General features: G+C 36.4%; 1 long non-coding RNA gene across 1 annotated transcript; it reads right to left on the reverse strand.

The window, feature by feature from the left end:
* Positions 1-245: 245 nt before the first annotated feature.
* LOC124171557 lies at positions 246-8853 on the reverse strand. Its single transcript, XR_006867847.1, has 4 exons — positions 8744-8853; positions 4200-4406; positions 3709-3900; positions 246-550 (listed from the first exon to the last, which is right to left on the reverse strand). It is a non-coding gene; the product is annotated as an uncharacterized LOC124171557 (long non-coding RNA).
* Positions 8854-17452: the final 8599 nt, after the last annotated feature.

Genomic DNA, 17452 nt, shown 5'->3' on the forward strand with positions numbered 1-17452 from the left:
GTACGAGAATAGTGAACCGGTTGCGCCATCTAGTGGCATATTTAAGTACTACTAGCGTTACAGCGACCCCCGCCCCCCTTTTGGAATTAATATACGTAGAAAATTGGTAACCATACCACTTATAAACCGTGGCACATGCAAACTACAACCTCACCTAAAAAATAAGCATATTACTTACGGAATTTGTAACACAGGGCAGCTTTCAGCATTGATGAGAATTGAGAAACAAAAATAACAACATACAATTAGCATAGGAAAAGGCAAAAAATTTATATATTTTCAAATATTGGTTTATTTACAAATACAATGGGACGGATATCCCCTATCTATTGTTTAATGAAAGTAGACAGAGACATGACATTAATGAACCTGAGTGAACCCATGTCCACCTGAGTCCAGTAAGCAGTTGAACCTTGACGTTGGCAAAGTTGTCTTCCAATTTGACTGCCATTAATGTCAGATCATGTAAGTGAAGCTTCAAATGTATCTCCCAATTGGATATCAATTGCATTTCACAAGTAAACTGAACATCAAGAGACTGAATCAAGGCCTGAAAAGTAGAAGCATAATACCAGAATCAAGAAACTCGATGACTCCAATAAAAATATATTAATAGTGGTTTTGAGACAGTATAACATGTACTCCCTCAGGCTAGCAAAATAATAATACAATGCTCACTAGATATGGTTAATACATTTTGAAAATAGTTTGATGCACAAGGAAAGGCTGAGATTTTTGGAGCTAAAAGGACTCACATAAAAGGGCCATTCCATGTCAGTTCACCCAGGTCATGGCACCCACCTACTTGGATTTTTATAATATTTTTGTCACTAGCTACTACAACCAACTTAATGAATGATGTAAAATATTTCCTCCCTTACCCTCATAGTTTGCAAGACATGAGGGGCCGAAGATTGAGATGTTTGCTCAGAAGTGGCGGTGGTGGGATTCAAATTCCTGAGTGCAGGGCACAAGGTAAAAATTCATAACTCAAAAACCACATAAATTTGAATGAAATTTGGACCCCTTGTCTATTCAAGTAGGAAGCTTCCACATAATGTTTTTCATTCCCCATGCATTGCTACTTTAGCCAAAATAATGTCAAATTTTGTTACTTAGCAGATTTTTTTAGATAAAAACATTACTTCATATTTTCAGAATTACCACAAAAATGCAGAGTAAAGGTGAATGTGGCTCCAGTTCGTATTATTTGTTAAGAACAATACTTAACTTGCGGCAGCTGAGGGGAAAAGATCCCAATGGCTTGCACACACTGAAATGATGCTCTTTTCCTGGAATCCACCTATTTTTTAGGTACTTAGTTCATAGAAAAATGGTATAACCATACATAGGACTCTTACTGAACGATAAAAGATAAATGACAATACTAATTTAGATAAAATTACTCAAATAATACGCTTCAATCATTAAACTTACTCTTAAAGAGTGAAATGAGTCCACCTAAACTGGTGTTTCACAAAGTAAACCTTTAAAATTGCATGGCATTTCATCTCACAGAAGATCAACCTATGTCAAAAGGAAAGTAGAGACAAATGCAGTAAATTTAAAAGCAGAGTTAAAATAGCTCTCAATGAAAGGTTATCCTCTGAAAAGGATGACCAAAAATTGCCAAAAGAATTACTCCACAAAGTTTGTGATATGGATGTGTACACAGGCTTCAAAAATCAAGGAATCAGTTAACTCATCAAGCACCCATAAGGGAATGGTGCAATTCTTAACAATGGCAGCAATTTCTAGGAGCAAAAAGAGGGTAATGAAAGAGCTTCATGTGAGTGAATACACAATCCACCAGCAAGATAACTTTTCAGAGACAATGGAATATTAGCTGCCCCTGCAAACATCTCAAACTTCGACCCTTCGTATCTTGTAAGCTATGATAGTGAGAGGAAATATTTACATGAGTAATGAAATAGGTGATAGTAGGAAGAGACCAAAATTTTATTAAAATCAGAGTTGGTGGGTGTCGTTTTGAAAGTTTCCTGGGTGATTTCACATGGAATGATCCAAAAAAAATATTTTAATAACCCACATTTACTGCTTATATTCAGAAATAACCTTCGATTACCTACCCAGATAGCACAAAGTAAGAGAGATAACAGTTTCTTATGGTTTTCTTTCGGAAAGAATTGATAAGCAGCTTATCATAAGCTAAGGGTAAGATGGTAAGCTAATTTAAGGCAAGGGTAAGATGCTAGGGAAGAATAGGTAAGGAATGCTATCAAATGTCCTCAGGCAAGTAAGTCACTTCTGTTGGAGCACCAAAGGCGGCTGAACAGCATACTACATATGCTATGCAGCTCATCCCGACATGAATTAAAAGGCTACTGGTGAAATTAAGTGAGTTTTTATAAGGGCTTAACAACTGATAACAGATTTACCCGTAAATAGAAAAAAATTAATAACGGCAAGCGACTGGCTAGTGAAGATATAAAGCACAATACTAGTACTTTATACTTGTGGCAGAAAGAAAAAAACATCAGGGAGAACTGAATGACAGACCTACGTATCTGACGTTCTGTACTCTAGCCACTACACCACAGCAGCTGATGAGAGAGAATGGTGTAGTTACCAGTTTAAAATCCTATTATGTAGAAAAACTTGTTTGATATGTGCACGAAAAACTGAAATTATTCAAGGTCCACACAATTTAACATTTATGAATTTTAATTTATGGCTTGATAACCCAGTATGAATACAGCAGTAAGATGTTATACTTACTCATAGAAGTTCCAAGAATGGAAAAAATATTCCTATACATAAATCCCTTAAATGAATGCTCAAAAATGATGGAATCTAAACAACATCTACGGAATTGCTGAAAGTTTGGCATCCATTTTGTCATTACTCTGGATGATTGTCGGCCTTAGCATGCCCATAAGAAACCCATAACAAACTTACTTGATGAGAGCCTTCCTAATTTCTTCCTTTCACCTTATCTCAATGACTTATAATGTGCTAGCTGGGTACACTATCCAATAAACCTTGTGCACCAAATGGTAACATGGTAGCTGCTAAAAGTCATGTGGCACAAAGCCTGGAAACTGTTCTAGAAAAACATGCATGATTGGGACTCTCAAATAAATAATGTATCACTAGCCACGTGCCACAAGCGAACAAGAAACCTAGACAAAACGGTTAAATTACAAAATAGCTCTCTCTGAACCACTACATTTGAATTTCAATATCATACCAACAAATTAAGCAAAATAATAGTATTATCCACCTAGTTATGCTAAAAAAGTTAAGATTCCTAACATTAACAGTGGATTTAAGAATGAATAATGTATAATCCTGAGTTCAATATCTTCAACCAAACCATAACAGAAAAAATATACGCACATACACCAAGGAATCCATCCACTAATTCCCTTCCCAGTGCCTTCTGCCAATCTTTCAGGACTGGCACAGTCTCATTAAAGAAGCCAAAGAGGATCCATCACCTATTTATCAAGATTTTTTTTTCGACATTGTAAGGATTCCATGCATGAAGATCAGATTCAAGAGCAAATAATTTTCCAGTGAAAATCTTAGCAAGTTTAACATCAAAACAAAGAGGATCCATCACCCGATACTATACTTACATATGATGTATTAATCAGAATATAAAATTGTTATGAATCCATGATTGGAGATCAGATTCAATAACAAATAATATTTCTGTGAACTTAGCAAGTTTAATATCCTCACCCAAACTTAAACTGAGAATCTACTGGCACATCTGCCACAAAATCCATATATAACATTTCCTTTCACACTGCCTCTTTAAGCACGCCTGGTAAAATGTCACTGGCGAATCATCCTGGTAGTGCATGTTGTCCACCAGCAGAAGAAACCAAATTGGTCCCATCACCTTGCAGCATTCACATTATCATATGCCACCTATTAATCAATAAATAAAAAGATTTGTTATGGATTCTTTCATCAAACATCCACCAAGGAATCCATAAAAGGAGTTCCTTTCTAGCTGCTTTTGCTTAAACTAAATGTCTGGCATAATTTAACTGGAGAATCATACTCATTGTGTATGTTGCAAACCACCAAAATAAATCAAATAGGTTGCACCAACTAATTCCATCCAAATTATTACACATCACATATTAATTAAAATTAAAAATCGGCATGATTCCATGCATTAACATTAGATTCAAGAACAATTAATAGTCCAGTGGGTAACTTACCTAGTTAAACATCCTCACCCAAATGTCAACACAGAAACTACAGGCACACCTGCCTAGAAATCCATAAATAACATTTCCTTTTAAGTTTTATCTGCCAAAACTGCATGTCTGGCACAATGTCACAGAAGAATCATCCTGGTAGTGAATATTACGTTACAGCAAAAACAGCGAAAGAGGTTCCATCTCCTGATAATTAATACACATCACCTATCAATCATGAAATAAAAAAGAAATGTTATGATTTCATAAATTCCAGGTAATCAAGAAAGCAAGGTAGGAAAGCCTGGATTAAATAGAACATCGGGTAATTATAACAGAAAACCATATTGTTGATTTGTAATATTTTCTCCAAAATCATACACGGACTCCTACGATAACTACCCCAACAGCACACATTTGGATATACATAATGTATTTATATTGTATTTTCATGGGTCACATACATATGTATTTTTGTTATGTATAACATGTGTAATACATATGTATTATTGGATGTATTTCCTTCGTATTCATACATATGTAAAAGTGGTACGTGTTTACACGATAAATACATTTGTATTTTTGAAATTTGAATACTTATGTAAATGTGGTCAAAAATACAAATGTAAATATCGTGTAACACTTGTTACTTTTACATATGTATGAATACAGAGGAAATACATATGTAAATGTGGTCAAAACTACACAGAATATACATTATGTATATTTCCTGTAATTTTTGAGAGGTGGATTTTCGTGGCGTCTAGTGAAATGTTCAGAAACATTTTTGCAGAAATAATATGTTCACTGCAAACGCCAGATTTCCTCATTTCAATGATCATTCATCCATTCGAATTTATACCCAGGAAGCTTAAAAATAATTCATATACTGATCGATGTGAGCAAGGGTAGTATGGCGACCATATTTATGTTAATTTGTAAATGCACGCGAAATACAGACGTATTACATATGTAAAATTCAGTTTCCATCCGCGAAATATACACATGGAAAATGGTTCACAATACATGAAAAATACAAAAAATAGTTCTTGCACAGCGCAAAAGTAAAAGCGAAGTTTAATTTTTTAAACGATATTTAAAATTAACTGTTTAAACAAAAAAATTAAATTCTCAATTCTGTCGCAACAAGCTAGGGAAGTGAGTGGGAGTGATAATCTCGTTAACAGTTAGCTCGGCATTTCGTTCGAGACTACGAGAACGTCAAGAACGTGCTGTAGAAGGAACTCCGGCTACTGATGTATAGTTAATTTTATATTTGTTTGTATTATTATACGTATTGGAAGAATTGACATAGTGTTTTAATCCTCGATAACCGGTGCGTGTGGATGGTGTGCTCAAACCGAAGCTATGTTTTGCTGGAAATGTGCTTCAATCCCGCACGTTATTGCGATTCGTGCAAGCCAGCTCCAACAGTTTCCTGTCACTGGATAATTAAGGTAAGGTATGATTTATCTTTTATTATATTGTACGCATACATAGACTACATTAATTATGTTATTTGAGTATATTTGGATACAACTATTGGCGCAATGTGTTGACCACATTGCGCCAATAGAGGTAATTATTTTGTTTATGTTTGGCTATTGTTTTCCTTTTTTGTTGAGTTATGTATCGAGGAGACTGGTGTCCATTGAAGTTATATGGTAAAACATAGTAATGTCAATCTTGTACGTATAAATTAATAGATTATGCGTCGTATAGTAATTCCGTGCTTCGCGGCTGAAGTTACATTTTTTCTTCTCTTAATTAAGAGCAGAAAAAATTGTTTAAAGGAATGTTTTCGTTCACGTGTAAGTTGTTTTATCGCTGTTTATTACCACAACCTACTGTATTGTAGTTCTTGCATTCCTAGTTATCCTATGCTTTAGTCATAACATCTTTGACCTTAGACTTATCAGCGTAGCCTTGTCACTAATAGATTCCTCGAGGTTCCGAGCGGTTTTGCCCTCTACTTCTAATTATTTAACGAACAAGAAGTATTGGTCGTGTAATATCGGTTCCCTTAAAGCAAAATGTAATATTTTTTTCATCTTGAAATGCAGTCAATCAAGGTGCATTTCGTCATTATTATTAACACAAGATAAATACGTAATTTTCATGCGAAAGTTTGTCATTATATGTAAGAAAAAGGTGCGTACGGGCCAAATTAATTAGGTAATTGTAATTTTCTTTTCATGCTCTTTCGCGCATACCCAGCAGGCGACGATGTAAATAGCTTGGCCTGGACAAGAGGAGAATGGATTACGGAAAAGACGACGAAGCAAAGCCAGAAGACCAGGTGGAATTGTTAATACCGAGGTAAGGTATGAGGGAATTTTTTTTTAAACCATAATCGAGAGGTTTCTTAAAGTTAAGCCTGAAATTATCTATTATGTATGAAATTTATTTGTTTGAAAATTTGATATCACAAGTTTATATTTTTTCTGTGTGAGTCATCCGCTACTAAAGCATGGTACTAATATATTAGTATCATGTAATAAATAAGCATACCAATGGATTCACGTTTTCATAGTTAATTTATATTGAAAAGTAGTCATATGATCTTTTCTCATATTTCTCATTCTTCTTGAGAGAAAGGCTATTAATTTTGTAAAATGAAAGCATATCCCCAAAATATATGATTTCTAAAAGGACAAGGTCAAATCTATGCTAGCTGGGACCTCGACATAATTGGTAAATGAAAAAATTTAAAACTTATGTCTGGAATCTAGCAGAGAAGCCAAACTTTCATTTGCATTCAGAATACAGAATTAGTACTAAAATTACAGACTTCACAGAATACTGACTGCCTATATGAATTGAAAAAAAAAATTGAAAGGCCTTGAGCTCCTATTCAGATCTTACAAAAAGATATATTTTTGCATGACTTTTAAACTTGACTTCTTCTTTTCTCCTTTCAGAAATTGGTTAATTGTGCAGAGTTGGTTTCCTGAATTCAGGTTTCTTCTTGTGCAATGGGTTACAACGCTTGTTCCGTGCTAACATTTTTTTCTATTTTCCAATTCAAACCATTGTTTGTACTTGATTTATCTTTGTGCCATTTTTTTAAACTAAGTTTCACCTACTGTTTGCTGGCCCTTAATGCTTGTTAGCAATATTCATGGCCACACTTGTTATTTGTGTGTATTATTTTATTTTTCTCTTTGAATAAATGTTTTATTATCTGTATGTTCTGGTTTCCTTATATTTATTCATCCGTTTGATCCATATTGATATTAAGTGGATGTGGGTCAGAAAATCAATATGTATAATTCGTGTACGAGGGCCTGCAGATACATATGTATATTACATGTAAGGATATTCAGATTTCCAATTTGTAATACGCATGTATACATACATCCTGAGGGACTTTTGAGCCACTTTTACGTGAAATATACAGACGTAATACGATTGTATTCCTTTGTATACATATGTATAATTCATGTATGGGTATTCAGATTTCCAATTTGTAATACGCACGAATACATACATCCATAGGGACTTTTGAACCACTTCTACGTGAAATATACCGATGTAATACGATCGTATTCCATCTTATACATATGTATTTGGGCACGTATTTTTTGTGTATTATTGATGTAATACAAATGCCGTGTTATCTGGGTAATTATTGAAGTCCATAATATAACTTCACTGTCCACACATGGCATATGAGCCCTTAGGCGCACGAGCACTAAACGAGATAATTATTTATACACAAGAATTATACGTTCATATTCATGCAATCCAGAGTGACAAAGCGAGAAATCGGCTAGTTCTTTATTGTCAGACCTAATTCGGGATACGCTAGCAGTACATGAGATTCCCACTAAACCTGCATAAATAATGAACAAGAACGTGTACTGCGAAGAACGGCGAGATTTCGGCGATATGACTATAATATCGTAACAAGCCTTTTAAATGAATTGAAATGGGAATCGTGGATGTCGCTGGTAGAGTTTTTATCTAATCTCTCAAAAAATTCCAAGTCAACAGTTTCAGTGATGACTAAAAATATATTGTGAACCCCAGCTTACTACTTTTTTCTTTCGAGATGGTGAAGTTTTGACTACTACCCTACTCCAAATTCCATACATGCATGATATGTAGTGCATAGTCGGTAATAATTCACCCCCACGACACAACATGGTGGCTTGCCGGGTATTACGCAAATGTATTTTAATTGCTTTTAATGTCTGAAAAATAAAGCTGATGTTCACATTGCTCATTGACGGGAATTCAACGGAACTTAACAATCAACCGAGTAACTAATAGTAAGGTGGAAAGGATAATGGCCATTCTTAGTGAAAATATCAATACACACAAACTAAGTTATTCGAGATAAATACTTAAGCACATCATACAACGAATATTTTCCACTACGAAGAGAATATGTAAAAAAATGAAAATATATGCAAATATTAATCATACGAGAACCAAATTCTCTAAGCATTTAACGCCAATATCCAAGTCTTTCGGGCATGAGAAGTATAGCGCACACGCGAAAACAATATGACGATAAACCCACAAACATTGGCAAGGATAAACCATAATATAGTACTTACCTTAAACCGGTGATAGAATATGCAGTTGAATAAACTATAACAAGAACAGGTACGAGGATAACAACGCTGTGTTGGTATCTTCGAAGTCAGGACGTGCCATGTTCGGCCATTTTCCAAGCGGATGCGTTTCAGCGGAGGGATCCTTTCCGGTGTCGGCGCAATCAACGGTATAACTATATTAATTACTGTTGATTTCGAGTTTTACTAAACCGTATTACAGCTATTAAATTAGGGAGTAATTAAAATTATTGATTTGACCATTCAATCTCAGCAAACTGCTTCTGGCAGATAATGTAATTTCGGTAAAGCTAAGCGTTGACCTCGGAAAGAAGCGGAAGTGGGAGGGGGGTACACTCGAAAATTGAAGAAACGCAAGGAAAAGCGGCCGTCTCCTCTCGGTCTCTTACCCTTCTCCAGAGACAGTCTCCCGTGTGCTAGCTGGGTCACCAGTTGCCACTAGGTGGAATGGTATTGTTACGTTGCATATATAGATGAATATCTCCCTTACCTTGCTGATTTTTTCAAGTTTGAAATTAAGGACTCTAATGACAACAGCCCCTCTATCAGATATTTCAAGTGCCTAACTGTAGATGAACTTGCAGGTTTGAAATGCCAGGCAAAGTTTGTAGTTGAGCATTGTTCAGCCAATGTTGCACTTTTAGAGACACTGGAAGGGTCAAATTATCCTTTTTGTCATGTCCTGAGCGTTAAGATGTTAGACCTAAAAAATGGTTTCCAATTAGTTGCAGATCGGCAGTTTCGATCAGAAACTGCTAACCTGTTGCAATCACCTGCTTGCCACTCCAGGGGCCTAAGTCTGTAACTTCGTTTTCTCCCGAGTTGGGAGAAAAGAGACTCGTGAAGCTCCAGTTTCATCCAACTGAAGTCTGTAACTCGTTTCTCCCGGTAACGGAGAAAACTTTCTCCCAGTAACGGAGAAACTGTCTCTCCTGGAGAGTATCTTTCTCCCGACTGAAGTCCGTAACGCGATTTGGAGAAACTGACGCGCCCTGGACGGGAGCTTCGGAGTCACCTGCCCGGGACCCGGCGATTCATTTTCTCCATAGGAGAAACGAGGAAAATACCAATGGCGGACCGTTGTGGGCGATCGTACTGCGGTTCAAATTGTATTCCAATATGGTTTTTTACGTATTTGTGACAAAATAGAACACGAAAATGCATTCTTCTAGTTAGGCAGGCAACGTATGTAGTGTAATTAGTGACAAGGATAGAAATTTTTGTATGGCTGCATTTGCAAGGAAAGTACGTGCAGTGAACTTTCATTGTGCCTCTAGTATAAGTGAACAAAATTTGTGTCCTTAGTGAACCCCTTAGTGAATTGATTGCACATAGACGATGAAGTAAAGAGTGAAGTGTGTTGTGAATGTAACATCTTCGACGAAATTATTTCGCACGTATATAACTTAGGCTACGAATCAACTGTGTACATTACGATGAAAGGTATCTAACTATTGCGAAGGGGATATGTTTCATATTTGAACTAGTCTTACTTTAGGGATACATCGAACGCCTGTTAATGTTCATTCGTTTGTTCGCTTCTTAGTTCTGTTTGATTTTATTACGTATTGCATCTATTACCAATTCCCAATTCGTTGTGAGATGTGAGATTTTGGCAATGTTTACATTTCACGCATTTCGTTGTGTTGTTGTTTGTTTTTGTTTTGGTCATGCTACGGTGAGAGTGATAGTGAAATTCGAAGTTTGTTGGTGTTACAATAACTGGTTTAGCAATTTGTTTCAACCTATTCATTTAATTGTCTTCGCAATGTTAATGTGAAATAACGTAATCTGATTCTAAGTCGTTAGTGATGAGTAGGAAGTGAGGTGTAAAGAATCTTTTCGAACTTCAAGGAGTGCAAATTCTTTTAGTGTGTGCAAAGTGATTGGAAAACCGATTATCATGTTTTATTAGTGTTACATAATAGTGTTTTATATTTATTGTGAGCCAAGATATTTATTGAAACAGTCGATTCCGAATATAATGATTATAAGTATTAAAAAGATAGAAATGTGTGCGTTGTAGTGCTGTATGTGATATGATGAGCAATAAATATGTATAAGTAAGGGTAATTTTGCTTTGTTTTCTCTATATTTCTCCAGTAAACCATTTTCCCCATGTTTTCGCTATTCTACGCTGTCAGTATTTGAAATTTTTAAAAGTAGCGAGGCAGGTTGTTGTGTTTCCTAAACTATAACATTTTGGGAGATAGTAACATATGTTACTAATTGCTCGCACGTAGGTATTTGCAAGAATAAATATGTACCATTCACACATTTATCTTAACGTTATTTTCTTTACGATTCTTTTCTGCATAGTAAAGTTTTTCAATTTTCTTTTTCCACTCCCACATTGTGTATTTCAGCTTTTCGAGGATAAATGCATGTAATACTGACGTTGATAGTTATGTTTTTCCATACTCATCACGCATTCACCAATGAAAGTAAGCATCCGATGTGCAAAAAAATATGCCATATATATCATCAATGAATACAGCGGCCGTTTGTATACAAGATTACCTACATCTAAAACATAAAAATGCTTTGGTGTTACGCATTAGTCTCTCCTTTTTCAATGGTATAATATACTCTTTTGTGTGTACTAATGAACAAATATATCTGCGATGGATTTAAATCGATTTATCCACTATCAATTATAATTTCGATGCATCAATTTCTTTTATTTGAAAGTTTAACTTTAATGATGAACGAGTAGCCTTTATTACAGGTGAGAATCGTTTGATTTCCCTTTCGTTTTTTTATTTGAAACAAAGCTTTTCTATTGGTTCTTCACGGTATCGCCGGCTTCGGATTCAATATTTTTCATACCTATCTGCTCTTCCTATCCGATACCGAGAATTAGAGTTTTCTCCGGTAGCGGCCAGGAACTGACGTTTTCTCCGCCGAGTTACGGACTACAGTCGGGAGAAAACTACGGGAGAGTACACTTTCTCCGGAGAAAGGAGAATTCAAGTTACGGACTTAGGCCCCTGGAGGGCAAGTCGGTAACTTGGGGCGCCTCGTTTGGGAGAGAGAGTTGTCGCCAAAAATTGTCTCCCGACCCAAGTCCGTAACTCGGTAGAGAGAACTGTTTCTCCCGTTCGGATGGGAGAAAACTCGCTCCGATGAGTAGTATGAAGTTATTTTCCATTATTTAAAGTGCTTTTCTTGCGCTCTCTGAATTAGCATTAGCTTTCTAAACCCCGCTACTTACACGAAAAGAATTCAGAGCTACAGTAAATTGTTATTTCATAGGATTGCGGTGTTTTTGTCTGCTATTGAGGGTGATGGATTTTCAGCAGGAAGAGAATCGGACCATCGAAGGACGGATAGGACAACCTTCTCCGCTAATGCGGCCGGAAATCTTCCTCCCTCGCCTCAAACGGTTTATTAATATCCCGCAACAATTTCCCACTGGTGTTAATTGCCCCACTTCTCTTAAATGCACCTCATATACGAGCAATAATATTCTATGGTTTGAAAGAAAACGCGCCATATTGAGAAAATACAACAAAACACTGTCGAGATACGCACTTTCTCCATGGGAGAAAGAGATACGTCGGGCTCTTGAGGGGGACGTAACTGAAGCGCCCGCCTGGGGCGCCAAAGGCGCTTGAGGGGGCTTACGGACTTGGGTCGAGAGACTAGTACTCTCCCAGGCGACAAATAGTCTCCTTTCTCCGGCGGGGCGCCCTAGAGACTTGGGGCGGGCGACAACTCTCGCGCAGGCGCTTCACGAATCTCCTTTCTCCCATTTTCGGGAGAGAACAGAGTTACAGACTTGCCCTCCTGGAGCTTGCTCTTGTGGAAGAGATGGATGCCAGAAGAAGGCAAGCCGCGATAAGGAGGATATTAAGGGACTCCACTAATCCCTTCGAAGTATCAGACGATGCTTTTTTGCAATACTTAAGAGTACCGAAGGTGGTGGCACAATTTCTGTGCACAGAGTTGCAACCCCACTTAACAAGGGTACAAAGGCGTGCACTAACAGTTCACTGCCAGGTAAGTAACCTGCTCAATAGAGAATAAAGTTATTGCACAATGATTGTTGATGAATTTGTTTCCTGATGGTATGTATTTAATCACCACAATTAAGGTACTGGTCACATTAAGGTTTTTGGCCGAGGGTGGCTATCAGAGAGGTGTCGGGCAAGATGCTCTCCTTTCTGTGAGCCAACCCTCTGTGAGTATATGCCTGAAGCGGGTGGCAAGGGCAATGGTACGGAGGATGTTGCCCAAATGGGTAAAGTTTCCCAGAAGGGCCACATGGGAGGGCATAGGGGAAAGGTTGGTTGTGAACTGATATGTAGTGCTACTACACTGAAGTGGAAGGATTTTAATTTTATTAAAAAAATTGGTTGACTTTTCAGGTTCAGACCTAGGATTAGATTTCCTGGAGTTATAGGTGCAATTGATTGCACCCATATGGACCTATATGCAGTATATACTGCAATTGTCACTCCTTCAGTAAATGCTGAGGGATATAGGAACCATAAGGGCTTCTTCTCATTAAATGTGCAAATGGTATCCATTCAGTTCCTTATTTAATTATTACATATCATAGTATTACCTATGTACTGTGAGTTCTTCATCTGTGTATCACATCCTGATTTCAGATTTGTGATGACCCCCAACAGCACACATTTGGATATACATAATGTATTTATATTGTATTTTCATGGGTCACATACGTATGTATTTTTGTTATGTATAACATGTGTAATACATATGTATTATTGAATGTATTTCCTTTGTATTCATACATATGTAAAAGTGGTACGTGTTACACGATAAATACATTTGTATTTTTTAAATTTGAATACTTATGTAAATGTGGTCAAAAATACAAATGTAAATATCGTGTAACACTTGCTACTTTTACATATGTATGAATACAGAGGAAATACATATGTAAATGTGGTCAAAAATACACAAAATATACATTATGTATATTTCCTGTAATTTTTGAGAGGTGGATTTTCGTGGCGTCTAGTGAAATGTTCAGAAACATTTTTTGCAGAAATAATATGTTCACTGCATACGCCAGATTTCCTCATTTCAATGATCATTCATCCATTCGAATTTATACCCTGGAAGCTTAAAATAAATCATATACTGATCGATGTGAGCAAGGGTAGTATGGCGACCATATTTATGTTAATTTGTAAATGCACGCGAAATACAGACGTATTACATATGTAAAATTCAGTTTCCATCCGCGAAATATACACATGGAAAATGGTTCACAATACATGAAAAATACAAAAAATAGTTCTTGCACAGCGCAAAAATATAAAAGCGAAGTTTAATTTTTTAAACAATATTTTAAATTAACTGTTTAAACAAAAAAAATAAATTCTCAATTCTGTTGCAACAAGCTAGGGAAGTGAGTGGGAGTGATAATCTCGTTAACAGTTAAGCTCGGCATTTCGTTCGAGACCAGGAGAACGTCAAGAACGTGCTGTAGGAGGAACTCCGGCTACTGATGTATAGTTAATTTTATATTTGTTTGTATTATTATACGTATTGGAAGAATTGACATAGTGTTTTAATCCTTGATAACCGGTGCGTGTGGATGGTGTGCTCAAACCGAAGCTATGTTTTGCTGGAAATGTGCTTCAATCCCGCACGTTATTGCGATTCGTGCAAGCCAGCTCCAACAGTTTCCTGTCATTGGATTATTAAGGTAAGGTATGATTTATCTTTTATTGTATTGTACGCCTACATAGACTACATTAATTATGTTATTTGAGTATATTTGGATGCAACTATTGGCGCAATGTGGTCAACACATTGCGCCAATAGAGGTAATTATTTTGTTTATGTTTGGCTATTGTTTTCCTTTTTTGTTGAGTAATGTATCGAGGAGACTAGTGTCCATTGAAGTTATATGGTAAAACATAGTAATGTCAATCTTGTACGTATAAATTAATAGATTATGCGTCGTATAGTAATTCCGTGCTTCGCGGCTGAAGTTACATTTTTTCTTCTCTTAATTAAGAGCAGAAAAATTGTTTAAAGGAATGTTTTCGTTCACGTGTAAGTTGTTTTATCGCTGTTTATTACCACAACCTACTGTATTGTAGTTCTTGCATTCCTAGTTATCCTATCCTTTAGTCATAACATCTTTGACCGTAGACGTATCAGGGTAGCCTTGTCACTAATAGATTCCTCGAGGTTCCGAGCCGTTTTGCCATCTACTTGTAATTATTTAACGAACAAGAAGTATTGGTCGTGTAATATCGGTTCCCTTAAAGCAAAATGTAATATTTCTTTCATCTTGAAATGCAGTCAATCAAGGTGCATTTCGTCATTATTATTAACACAAGATAAATACGTAATTTTCATGCGAAAGTTTGTCATTATATGTAAGAAAAAGGTGCGTACCGACCAAATTAATTAATTATAATTTTCTTTTCATGCTCTTTCGCGCATACCCAGCAGGCGACGAGGTAAATAGCTTGGCCTGGACAAGAGGAGAATGGATTACGGAAAAGACGACGAAGCAAAGCCAGAAGACCAGGTGGAATTGTTAATACCGAGGTAAGCTCTGAGGGAAATTTTTTTTGTTACCATAATGGAGAGGTTTCTTAAAGTTAAGCCTGAAATTATCGGTTATGTATGAAATTTATTTGTTTGAAAATTTGATATCACAAGGTTATATTTTTTCTGTGTGAGTCATCCGCTACTAAATCATGGTACTAATATATTAGTATCATGTAATAAATAAGCATACCAATGGATTCACGTTTTCATAGTTAATTTATATTTAAAAGTAGTCATATGATCTTTTCTCATATTTCTCATTCTTCTTGAGAGAAAGGCTATTAATTTTGTAAAATGAAAGCATATCCCCAAAATATATGATTTCTAAAAGGACAAGGTCAAATCTATGCTAGCTGGGACCTCGACATAATTGGTAAATGAAAAAATTTAAAACTTATGTCTGGAATCTAGCAGAGAAGCCAAACTTTCATTTGCATTCAGAATACAGAATTAGTACTAAAATTACAGACTTCACAGAATACTGACTGCCTTTATGAATTGAAAAAATAAATAAAATGGAAAGGCCTTGAGCTCCTATTCAGATTTTACAAAAAGATATATTTTTGCATGACTTTTAAACTTGACTTCTTCTTTTCTCCTTTCAGAAAGTGGCTAATTGTGCAGAGTTGGTTTCCTGAATTCAGGTTTCTTCTTGTGCGATGGGTTACAACGCTTGTTCCGTGCTAACATTTTTTTCTATTTTCCAACTCAAACCATTGTTTGTACTTGATTTATCTTTGTGCCATTTTTTTAAACTAAGTTTCACCTATACTGTTTGCTGGCCCTTAATGCTTGTTAGCAATATTCATGGCTACACTTGTTATTTGTGTGTATTATTTTATTTTTCTCTTTGAATAAAAGTTTTATTATCTGTATGTTCTGGTTTCCTTATATTTATTCATCCGTTTGATCCATATTGATATTAAGTGGATGTGGGTCAGAAAATCAATATGTATAATTCGTGTACGAGGGCCTGCAGATACATATGTATATTACATGTAAGGATATTCAGATTTCCAATTTGTAATACGCATGTATACATACATCCTGAGGGACTTTTGAGCCACTTTTACGTGAAATATACAGACGTAATACGATTGTATTCCATTGTATACATATGTATAATTCATGTATGGGTATTCAGATTTCCAATTTGTAATACGCACGAATACATACATCCATAGGGACTTTTGAACCACTTCTACGTGAAATATACCGATGTAATACGATCGTATTCCATCTTCTACATATGTATTTTGTCACGTATTTTTTGTGTATTATTGATGTAATACAAATGCCGTGTTATCTGGGACCAGATGAAAATCTTAAATATTTGTACCTACCCTGGTTCTGTTCATGACCACTTCATCTGGTCCCACAGCAGGGTGAGGAGGATACTTATGGCTGCCCATCAAGAAAGATTTGGGATGTATTTTTTGATTGGTAAATGCTGACATGCTCCTGGAAACTAATGATGACTATTTTGTTGGCTGTCACTATATTCTTATCCCTACATCTCAGGAGACTCTGGTTATGCATTGGAGCCCTGGCTGCTCACGCCTCTCCCCCACGCAGAGGAAGGGACTCCAGAGTTCCGCTACACAGCAGCTCATTGTGCTACACGGAGTGTTGTTGAGAGGTTGTTCGGGGTGCTGAAAGGGGATGGAGGTGTCTTCTACGAGACCGCACCCTGCATTATCACCCGCAACGGGCCTCGGATATAATTTCTGTCTGTGCCATTTTGCACAATATTTTGTTGCATTTTGGGTAAGTTAGGTTATTTACCATGTCATTCAGGAAGGAGATTGTATAGCAATGAGTACCTTAAAGTGGCTTCTTGTAGGGTTCCTCTTCCCGAAGAACCTGAGGGAGAAAGAGGCAATATGGTTCCTAATGGCGGAGAGCCAATAGGAGATGCATTGTGGACGGGCCCGAAGGATTCAGAACGACATTATCCATCGGTATTTCACATAGGCATAGGTATTTAGAATTACCTCACCTTTCCTTTGTCATGACATTTCTTTGACACGGTCTTAAAGTAACAATATTTTCATTTCGTTTTCAGAGTCCCTCATACTCAGATGGAAGTTCTTATTTTATTTTCATACCCCTTATTTGTATTATCTTTATCCAAATCTGTCTTAT

This window comes from Ischnura elegans, chromosome X (assembly GCF_921293095.1).
Source record: "Ischnura elegans chromosome X, ioIscEleg1.1, whole genome shotgun sequence".
Lineage (NCBI taxonomy): Eukaryota > Metazoa > Arthropoda > Insecta > Odonata > Coenagrionidae > Ischnura > Ischnura elegans.